The 9,894-nt window shown below is 44.5% G+C and overlaps 1 long non-coding RNA gene across 1 annotated transcript in view; it reads left to right on the plus strand.

Annotated features, from left to right (window-relative positions):
• The first annotated feature begins 5,783 nt into the window (after positions 1 to 5,783).
• The window catches only part of LOC109311899, a 12,635-nt gene continuing 8,524 nt past the window's right edge, over positions 5,784 to 9,894 (plus strand). The window contains exon 1 of the long non-coding RNA XR_002101654.1: positions 5,784 to 5,864. This is a non-coding gene — a long non-coding RNA (uncharacterized LOC109311899). The remainder of the gene's footprint in view (positions 5,865 to 9,894) is intronic.

Below are 9,894 nucleotides of genomic sequence, written 5' to 3' on the forward strand. Positions count from 1 at the left end.
TTAAAAGTCACCTTTCATGGTTTAAAAGCATACCTGGAAAATCAAGTACTCTTTTGAGCTGGTTCACAGTGCACTAGTTCAGTGTTATGTATGGATAGTGTTCTGTGCAATGGATCTAGTCGGTGCTCCAGGAATTGCATAGTGTATCAATCCTCCCTCCTCCCACACACACATGCATGCACCAACCAGCTGTTCTGCTACACAGCCAGAACTCAACTGCTCCTCTTATTTTCCTTTTGTTGGAACTTTTAAAAAAATCAATTAGCCCCTTTGTACTGCTTGTTCAATAAAAGCCATCTTTCTAACAACCATTATATGTCCTCACTCCCTACTTGACCATGGCTCTTCATCATAATCCTCATGGAAACTCCCTTCCCCTGGACACCAGCTGACACTACAACAAACAGCCTTCTAAACTCTGCTTCCTTCCTTTTATTTCTTGATCATGTCTTCTGTTAAACCCCAACTCCACGTGAGGCCCAACGACTAAGGAGTGACGAACCAATTGCCCATTGAATCATGAGCACGACCGCTTGTGGAGCAAACACAAGCACACACTGCGCTCAACAACTTTATTGAAGTGGAGGCAACTTCAGGCGGGTCCCCACCAAACTGAGGAGTGGCCCAGAACATCATTGCATTCATACATATATACCTTCCAGTTTACACTCATTAGCATTAAACCATGCCCAGTCTCCTCCCATTATGCCCATGGCTCCACCCCTACATTTACATGGAATTGGCTATGCATTAGTCCGTTACCATGAACATGTCCACTCTGCACCTGCATGAGGTTGTCACCACTACTACCTTTGTTTACTTGCTGTTAATCATCTTAAAAGCATACTTTTGCCTTTTTCCTCTTGATATACCACTGGTTTCCTCCCCTGTCTGGTTTGAGTTCCTCTATTCCACACTAAACAAACAGTCAAATGATGAGACAAATGATTAACCATTTAAAGCCCTGCATTCCACTAAGTAAACAAACATGTCATTTTGCTGATGTTAGTTAGAATAAGCATTACACTTCTGCTAACTTTAGTGTCTTAAGCCTTATGCCCAGTCAAATCTCTAACTTGGGCATAGGTAAGCAACGTATCAGCTGCAAGACCAAGTCCTTCAGTGTCCAGGCTCACCATAAATCAGCAGAGGAAAAGGGCGGGGAAAAAGTAAGGGTCCTAACATTTTCCGCCTGGAGAATTACTGGCAGGTGCAGTCAAGGTGGAGCTAACTGCAGTGTTGTGAAATCTGTGGGTCAGGCTCATTAATCTATTTCAGCTCACCCTCAGCCTACACTCTCATTTTGCACCAGCTTGGTTATATGCTTCTAGATCTCGGATGTGCAGTAGCACAAAATATATAGAATGAGTCCCAATCATTGTGAACCAGTATTTATTGGCTTTACTTTCACTAAGGGCAAGTCATGAGTTAGGCTTTTTGTTTCATTTTTATAATAAACTCATATAGAGTGCATCCCAGAACAGCTAACATTAAAAGCAGAGACAGTCATGTTAGATGCTTGTGCATTTGCCAAAACCTTTGCACAGACAGCCCGCAGTACCACTCTTCACATATTCCATAGCTCTTTTTCTCATCCATGTAATTTGTAAACTAATATACTGGACACTGCTAGGATTTTGCTTCCTGTCACCAGAGTGTTTAAATTTGACTAGGCAGTAGCAATTGCGTTTTAATACAAGCAAAGTGATCTGTCAAAGGCAATCAGTATAGTGATGTTATCCCATGAGAATCCTAATAATCTAGATGAATCATCCTGCTCCGTATGAAACTCAACAGTTGAACTCTCAGCACAGAATGCCACAATCACTTAATGCAGTAAGTATACATGGCTGTACCATGTTTCGACACAAAACTGTACACTCACTTGTGCCTAACACACTAGTTCTGCTTAAACAAATGCATCTCTTTGATATTTGTCATTACTTGTATTAAGATCATAAGGCTCTTCAAGAATTTCTTAGGGAAAATTCAGTGTACATATTTAATAGCAAGATATTACCTGTTATTTATATCCAAACAAACACATCTACTAACCTGGTTAATGTTCAAAAAGAATTTGAGGGCATTTTTATTGGGAGTGAGAATTTGGAAACAAATCAATTTGATGGGCAGGAAGACAAAATGGATGGATAACTGGTTTCAGAGAGGAAACATCTTTTGATGGATCATCATAATACTCTACAGGTAAGTCCAAATTGTGCAAAAAAACCCCCCCAAAACAAACAAACAACCCCCCCCCCCAAAAAAAAACACTTTTGCACACATTTCAACTCTAAGGACATTACAAAATTCTTGAAAGAGAATGCTTATTATATGATTCCAAGAGACAGATTGGTGGCAATGGGCATCCACTGACTATTTGAATTCAAAACAGAATGTAAAAGTGTTGACCTTCAAGCCAAATTTGCCCAAATCTGGCCCAGAAGTTTAGAACAGAGTATAAATAACATGCTAAACTTCCACAAGTACAAACAGAAATCTGTTTCGGCCATTCGAGCAAGCAGCTTAACTTTACTGAGCTATTTTTAAGTAAAACAAAAAAATCACGAAATACATGATGAATTGTTTTTTACAATTTCTTTTCCCTCCCCTCATCATGCATTGGATCCTATTGCCTGTAGATTGTGCATAGATTATACCAAAGTCAGTCCTTGATTTAAATTGTGTTATTGTTGACAGAGAAACTGGAAAGAAAGTGTTCAATTGGTATATGTACTCTATGCCTAGAAAATGTATATCACAGTCTCTAGCTTATATGCTGTGTGGTTACCTGTCATGCCACCCGTGCATGGGTACAAACAGATGTGCTAACCTGAAAAGAGTACTTTTATTTTTACAGCTCAAGAACCCCTGAGGAAGTTTAATTCATTTGATTTAAAGGTTTGACTCCCAACATCAATAAACAGCTGTAGGTGACTAATTTTATTTTTAACTGGACAACTGACTCTGCTGGGTCCATGCTCAAAATTCTTTGTACCAGCTCGTGCATAAATAAATTGCTCTAGGGCTTACAAAAGTGCCAGTGATTTTAAAGGGATCATTAAATGTCTATCTAATTTCTAGTTCCAAAACAAGCTAAACAAAGGCATAAAATCATTGCAAAAATCTTTTAGCCCATACTTAAAACTGAAAGCCTCCTTTCCTCTGTGCAAAAATAGCTCAATTAGAAGCAATAAAAAGACTGGAGACCCACAGGATAGAACAAAACAAAAACAAATTTACAGTATTTTGCTACAGTAATACCAACAATATTTTATATTATTAACATATTTATTTCAGTCTAACAGTAGAAACCTATCTTAAAAGAAACAGAACAGGCTGCCCCTTTGTGAAGCTACTTAGGGCTCTGGACCGATTTAAAACACTCAGAAAAAGTCACAAGCTACCAGAGCTGTCTAGCCTGCCACAAAGACAGGGACATGCAGTGGTCTTTCCTCTTTGATTCATATTGATCAGCCTATTGATTGGCTTTGGAAAGAACTACACAACTATTTTTTTCTCCAAACATTTTTCTGAAACATAAAGAAAGGTCTTTGTAAGACTGAAATCGCCTTTGGAGTAATTAATTAGAAAGAGAAAATATAGAAGGACCTGAGTACTTATCAGGTAGAAAAGAAAGATACCAAAACCATTTGATAATTGCAAAGTTACTTTTCATGTACCTCAGTGGCATACATGTAGCCATGTACCTACACTTTCTGGCTTTTACATTTAGGGATTCTATTTCTGTGGCATAATAAGATCACCCTACTTGTGTATTTGCCAGAAGGAAAATGGGAAAGTGGAGAAAGAAGATCACAGAAAAGTAGGAATGGAAAGGACCTCTAGGGTACATCCAGATGTGAGTAGACATTTGGTTCCTCAGGGAAAAGTAGCAGTAATGCACCTTATGCCACAGCTACTTGTCCCCGGGAATGCGTGTGCCACACGTGCTTTGGCACATGGCAAGTTGCCCTGGATGGGGGTAGGGGAGGCTGGGACCAGCACTGTGCTGGCTCCAGAAGCCTTACCCAGGGTCCTGGGGGCCTCCTGGGGCTGCAGCCATGGTGATTCTGCCACGTAGAGCCTGGCCAGCAGCCACAGCACAACTCTGATCGACCTGGTTCCACTTTTCAGCAGCGCACGCTGCTCAAGCATGCGCTGCACCATTTACCTCCCACCCTCCCCCTTTTATTGACCCCTGGATATCCCCTAGAGATCATCTAATCCAACCCCCTGTCTCAGGCAGGATCACCCCTATCCAATCCACCCTATACTAATCTATTGTCTAATCTTTTAGCAAAATTACAATCAACCCTAACAAAACCCAAGACATAAAACCCTAACCTGCCATGGATAAAGCAGGGGAACCATGACAGCCAACACCTTGCTGCTGCAAAGGTTAATATACACTCAGAAGATCCTGCAAAGAAGGCTACTTGTCTCCACTTGCCTGCTAGAGAAAGGCAAAAAACCCCGCAGCCCATACCAATCTGACCATGGAGTAAAATTCCTATCTGACCCAAATATGGCAATCAATCAGTCTGACTGAGTGAAGGGCAAGACCTTCTAGGCAAGAACCTCCAGCTTTAATTCCCAACAAGAACATTGGCACACTGATCATTGGCACACTCCAATCAGTTTTTGCCCCTGCTCCTAATGGGGTAGAAAATATCCGAAATGTAGTTGTCCAAGAACTATCAAATGCAAGATGCAGTGGATCAGCTTCAAGTGGAGGGCTGGAGAGCACTCTGGGAAATGCCTAGCCTGTGGTCAGGGACTCAAAGAATTTTGAAGGAATCAGAAAACTTAGGTTCAAATCTCTGCTAAGGGGGAGCTAGGACCCTAGCAAATACCCTAGCCATGAGGCCATTCTAATAAAACTTCTAATAACACATGGAAAGACTTTCCCTCCAATCTCTAACACTTCGTAGTTTTTTCTGCAATTAAAAGTTCAGGATCTTGTGGCATTACATGAATGCCTGGAAATTCTTTGCCAACTATGCTACCATAGTGCAGCCTTCTAAGCATGTTTATGATGGGAACACAGGTTTACTATTTCTACACTGAATGCCAAACTGTGCATCAGTGCCAAAAACTGCAGTTATGTAGCTATATAAGTACCACTTATGCATATAAAGGAAATAGGATTGAGCCCTTGTCCCAGCTGCCAGCAGGAGGGTTCATGATTGAGAGAGTGGTCGGGAGTAAAAAGGTAAGAAAGGTTTATTGACTTAACAAACACACAACTATGTGTAGTATAACAAGACAACAATGATAAACAATAACAACTCACGTCAGCAACTTATCGGCAGTCCCCTCTGATGCCTGATGCATGACAAGTTCCTCTTCTATAAAGGTCAGTGAAGTCAGGCATCCCTGATTTGCGCTCTCCGAGGGGTACTGGGAAGGACACTGGTATTCAGTCCTTGAGCTCCTTGAGATCCATTGGCTCACAGAAACCCGGTCAGCAGCTAATCTTTAAATTAGTAGCTTCTCTCACAATGCTGCGTTTTCCTTCTGTGGATTTCCGGATGTGCTAGCCAATTTATAACTTCTGAGCTACACTGTTGACTCACAGCCACTTGCACTCTTACACTATGAATTTTCCTTATGACTGACCAATAGCAGTACAAGCCTTTGCATTTTCCTGATAAACTGTAACTATGTCACTACATACAAGGCCTCACTACTTACAAGGCCTCACTAATCTTCTACTTCAATTAAACTCTTAGCGGCAACATACAGTTCACAATGCATGAACAAACAGAAGAAACACCTGGTCTAATCCTCACAGAGCATTCAGCAACCACCTTCACCACACAGACACAACTCTCAGCTGTCACAGGCTCTAAAATAGCCTTGTTAAGAGTCAAGCACCTACAGCCCTATCACAGGTAAAGAGCCTGCTCCAGAAAGGCTTACTGAGGAAAAAAGTTTGTATCAGAGGATAACTTCACAATGCTAAAGGTTAGCAGGGACCAAGCAGTGAAAGGAAAATACTCTTAGACAAAGAGTTATTTTGTGCATGTCACTGGCCATCACTGTATCACCCTTTTTTTGATTTCTTTGGTAAATTTTACAGGTTTGGTGGTTTCTCTCAGACCATATCAGGCCAAGGTCTGCATAAGTTGATAAGTGGCTGAAGTTAGCATCCTTACTGAACCAACAGCTTTCATTTTGTATATATTAGGAAGGAAGGAAGGGTCCTGCCCTTGATCTATCACTACAGCATTGGTGAAACTGGACATGACTTTCTAGAAAAGGCCTCACTTATTTAACCATTGTATGTAGAAAATCTTCATATGTATGACTAAAAAATGGAAGATCCTTATATCAACCACTTAAACCATCTGTGCGTTGGCATCCTCTGGAGAGCTCCCCGGGGAAACTTAAAATTGTACAGTCTATAGCAGAGAAATGAATTAATGGAACTCTAGCAGTTAGAATCTAGCCAATGGACCTGTCTTTTCTGGCATTGCCTAGAGCAGTGGTTCCCAACCATTTCCGTGCTGCAGACTGGCATGGCGATTGACCTGCCCCCCAGCTTTAATCCTGCATGTGAGCACCGGCAGCAGACACCACTCACCCTGGCAGACAGACAAGGGGCCAAGGGGCGGGGGCTCGTGCTATGACCCAGCAGCCAGCCCACCATAGTCCAGTACCAGGCTGTGGCCTGGTGGTTGTGAACCTCTGGCCTAGAGCTTCTAACTAGCCAAGTTCTCCTACACAGCTTACAGAAAGAAAGTGCTCTGGATGGCCTCTCTCAAAACATAATCAAACCGGAAGCTATGAACAACCACAAGATGTCTTGCAGTTTTGATGTTTTCCTTCTAAATCCCTTTACTTTATTTATTTTTTTTAAAGACCACTAGCAAGATCTGGTCCAGATTGTTCTAGGATCTGCACAAATACATAGTAAGAGAGCCCCTAAAGACATTTAACCTGTTTTCATGCAGGAGACAATCCATAAAAGTCAAGATAATGCTAGATTAGGATAATCATTTTGAAAATCATGGTTTCAATTAGAAGCATGGTGTACTGAAATGGTCAAAGTCCTTAAATCTTCAGAGTCAACAAATAGTTTCATAGTTGGTAGAGTCAGAAGGCACCTGAGCAGATCAACATGTCTGCCCCCCTGCCATGGTCAGGAAAGAATGCTGGGGTCAAACGACCCTGGCAAGGTGATTATCTAGCCTCCTTTTGAAGACCCGCAGGGTAGGGGCAAGCACCACTTCTCTTGGAAGTTGGTTCCAGATCCTAGCCACCCTGTGAAGTAGCGCCTCCTGACGTCTAGCCTGAACCTCCTCTTAGTCAACTTCTGGCCATTATTCCTAGTTAATCCTGGTAGTGCTCAGGGGAACAAGGTCTCTCCTGTTCCCTACTGGTCCCCCTTCATAAGTTTATAGACGGCCACCAGATCCCCTCTCAGCCTTCTCTTGTGGAGGCTGAACAGGTTCAGGTCCCATAGCCTCCCCCCATAGGGCCTGCACTGCTGCCCCCCGATCATGCAAGTGGCCCTCATTTGGACCCTCTCAATGCTGTCCACACCCAGAACTGGATGCAGCACTCCAACATCGGTCATAATGTTGCATAGAGGGGGAGGATCACTACCTTGGACCTGCTCGCGTTGCATCTGTGGATGCATGACAAGGTGCGGTTGGCCTTACTGACCGCGTTCTCACATTGGTGGCCTGTGTTCATCTTGGAATCTATAATGACTCCAAGATCCTTTTCTGCCTCTGCACTGATGAAAAGGGAGTTCCCCAGCCTGTAGGTATGCTGCTGGTTGTTCCTCCCCAGATGCAGTACTCTGCACTTGTCAGTATTGAATTCCATCCTATTATCATCTGTCCACCCCTGTAACCTGTCCAGATCCAGTTGTAGCCTGTTCCTCCCTTCTAATGTGCCCACTTGTCCTCACATCTTAGTGTCATCTGAGAACTTGAACAAGGTGCTTTTTACCCCCTCATCCAAGTCAGTGATGAAGATGTTGAACAGTGTAGGCCCCAGGACCGAGCCCTGGGGTACCCCACTGCCCACAACCCTGAAGGTCGAAAATGACCCATCCATCACCACTCTCTGGGTGCTGCCCTCCAGTCAATTTGTGACACATCCGACTGTGTAGGCATCAACACCACAGTTGCCTAATTTTTTAATGAGAATGTGGTGAGGGACAGTGTTGAAAGCCTTCCAAAAGTCCAGAAAGACTACATCCACCATGACACCTGCATCCAAGGATTTTGTGATCTGGTCATAGAAGGCAACCAGGTTGGTCTGACAGGACCTCCCTCTAATGAACCCATGTTGGTTGCTCCTAAGCATAATCTCCCCTGCTGGTCCCTCGCAGATGAGTTTTTGGATAATTTTCTCAAAAAGCTTCCCCAGGACTGAGGTAAGAGTAAAGGGCCTATAGTTTCCTGGGTCCTCCTTCCTCCCTTTTTTGAAAATGGGGACCACACTGGCCCTTTTCCAATTCTCAGGTACCTTGCTAGAGCACCACAAGTACTCATAGAGCTGTGCCAGGGGTCCCACAATGGCCTCTGCCAATTCCCTCAGCACCCTTGAATGGAAATCATCTGGACCTGCTGCCCACCGATTACTACCCAATGGTCCTATTCCATGTGGATACTAATGATGCGGCCAGGAGATGCCCTGATCACCTGATGGAGGACTACCATGCTCTGGGAGGCATGCTGAAAGAGATAGGCGCACAGATGGTTGTCTCTTCTGTCCTACCAGTGAGTGTACGTGGAAGGTGGCATGCGACATGCATTGCAGAGACCAACTGGCAGCTTCGGGAATGGTGTCTTGAGGTGGGCTTTGGCTTCCTCGACAAAGACCCGCAAATCACGACAAGAGACATGCTCGGATGGGATGGGCTGCACCTTTCCCCTTAAGGTAAGCACGTATTATCTTCTAGGTTGGCAGCTCTCCTCCGGCGGGCTTTAAACTAGGCTCATTGGGGGAAGGGGAAGACAAGGGCAGAGGAAGCCTTGGATTGCCAAACCAAGCAACACCCACAAAAACAGCCCAGCCTAGACTGACGAGCGGAACATATACACAAGTAAGCAACAGGGGCCAGGGCAATGCTGAGATTAGAGGGCCGGTGCACACATCCTCAGGAGGCTTCAAATGCCTCTACACAAACGCTCATAGTATGGGAAACAAGCAGGAGGAACTTACCCTTCTGCTAGCTGACACCAACCCAAACAAAGTGGGGCTTACTGAAACATGGTGGGACCCAATGCATGACTGGGCGGTGAATATCAAGGGCTATAGGCTGTAGAGGAGGGATAGGACAGGGAGGAAAAGTGGGGGTGTGGCGCTCTACATTAAGGAGGAATACACACCCTCATCAATTAGCCAAGAATCAGAGGGGGGGAGGCACTCTGAATTACTCTGGGTTAGAATACAAGGCAGATGAGGGGAAAGAGATTTAACGGTGGGGGTCTACTACAGACCACCCAACCAAGGGGAAGAGCAAGACCAGGAATTCTTAAGTCAGCTCACGGAGGTAGTTAGGTCAAAGGACGTGGTCATCATGGGTGACCTGAACCTTCCAGACATCTGCTGGGAAGAGCAGTCAGCCAGGTCTGACTGCTCATGTAGGTTCCTAGCCCAAATGCAGGACCTCCATCTAACCCAGGAAATGCACAGCCCCACCAGGGGAGACGCCTTGTTGGATCTGGTGCTGACCACCAGCGACGTCCTGGTGAGGGGGCTTGCAGGCACTAGACCACCTGGGTGACAGCGATCATCGCCTGCTGGAATTCACCATCCAGCGCAAGGTGGCAAAGGCCTACAGCAAGGCAGCAGCCCTAGATTTCAGGAGGGCGGACTTCAATGAGCTAAGGAGAATAGTCAGGGAAGCACTGAAGTCCCAGAGGGGAG

This window comes from Crocodylus porosus, unplaced genomic scaffold (genome assembly GCF_001723895.1).
Source record: "Crocodylus porosus isolate Cpor-Errol unplaced genomic scaffold, CroPor_comp1, whole genome shotgun sequence".
Classification (NCBI taxonomy): domain Eukaryota; kingdom Metazoa; phylum Chordata; order Crocodylia; family Crocodylidae; genus Crocodylus; species Crocodylus porosus.